Below are 1,799 nucleotides of genomic sequence, written 5' to 3'. Positions count from 1 at the left end.
GTCAGGCATGACTTGCCCTTGGTGAAGCCAATTAATTAATGCAAATCCTGTTGATGTTTCCATAATCTAGACATATCCTAAATACGTCTCGTTTCAGCTGCAGGCTTAATTCCTGCATCAGCAAGTCAGCTGCCACACTGTACCAAAATAAAATAATCATCAAAAGCCGCTGAGGTCATGAAGTTCAGTGCATTTCCCCAGTGGTGCTGACTTCTGAAGGCTCAAATTTAGCAAAGCCCTTGGCACAGACTAAAATGCCATGTTAGCCTACATGGCTGGGAAGCTGAATGCTTCATCTGAGACTACAGAATCATCGGAAAGTTTAAATCAGAAGTCAGATGTTTCATGCACCGCTCAGTTTGGTCCACTGTTCTCGGACTTCCTCTTTCTTTATGCTTTTTCTTACATGTTACTTAGCATGTCGCCATTTTCTAATTGGTTTACAAAGGCTTTTCTTCTAGAAGAAAAAAAAATACCAAATTTGAACCCCAAAATTGCTAGAGTTTGTTTCTTTAAATGAAGAAGTTAATTCCATTTTTACAAAAATCCATTAGCAAAACAATTTTGGACTTTTTTCCTTTGTTTTGTACATTTATTATTAAGTACTGTGACTAAGAGGTTCAGTAGAACTTTTTTTTGGTTTTTTTATCAAAGTCTTTCCAGACAGTTTCTCTCTATGCACCCAGTTCTGCATGCTGCTTTGGACTGCTCTTGTTAAAATTAGACATGACCAAAATGTATGTAATATTTTTTTTCCTAATTATTGTTAAAAAAAAAAAAAAAAAAAAAAATCAAACTAGTTTTACTATACTTGTTGCTTCTTAGTGCATGTAAAAAGTGGCTTGGTGCATTATTTTTAGTATTTCTATTCTTTTCATACCATTGTATTTATGAAAGCTGAATCTTGAAAATGGATTTAAAGAATCAGATACCTTTAAACTTATTGCTAGTTTAATTTTAATTAAAATTTTGTATAAGCAGAAGCCAGAAGTCCTGTCAAGGTGTAATACTGTGCTAAGTGTAAGAATTAGCATGATGACCTACATGATTTTTGTGGAGTAATACTGCAGATGCTACAGTGTGAAACCTTACACTTCCAGTTTATAGTACCAAAACTGAAAGGCTGATACATAGTTACTGCAGGATTCTTGAGACTGCAAAAAAATCACAGCTGCCAATTATTTTTGTCTAAAATAATACCAAAAAAGCTAAAGGGACATCAGTCTCTTCTAGCATCAGTTATATTTATTCAGATCTGGAATCAATTATATTTATTCAAATCTGTTCTCAGAAGCCAGCAGAACAAATCTATAGATTTCTGGAGAGCTATAAAGAATTAATATTATTTATGATAGTGATAGGTAATTAGAAATAAAAGAACAAGTGGGTGCAATTATTTAATAATGTTGCATGTCAAGAAATCGCAATGGCTGTTAGGACTTTCTTCAAACCCATATTAATTCTTTATTCTTCTTATATGTGATCAGCTGCTACTTAAAGGCTCTCTGTTCTTTTAAATGTCACAGCTGAAGTCATCTATACTGTATCTAGACCTTCATATAGTGCATCTGAAAACCTGTAGCTAGCATGTTTGGGGGAGTTGCAGCTAGCTCTCGGATCGATTGTTAGTGTTCGTTCAAGTTTATAAGTCCATCTTTCTGTGATTCTTTATTTCCATATCTATATCTGTATAGAGATATCTATTATCTGTATATAGATGTTCTATACAGAGAGATATAGATACAGTGCCTACCACCAGTTCTAAGGCCTGTCTGTTTCTATTTTCTGCATACCTACAG

Source organism: Antrostomus carolinensis, unplaced genomic scaffold, assembly GCF_000700745.2.
Source record: "Antrostomus carolinensis isolate BGI_N321 unplaced genomic scaffold, ASM70074v2 scaffold4127, whole genome shotgun sequence".
NCBI classification, from domain to species: Eukaryota; Metazoa; Chordata; class Aves; order Caprimulgiformes; family Caprimulgidae; genus Antrostomus; species Antrostomus carolinensis.
Note: the sequence above shows the minus strand (reverse complement) of the source record.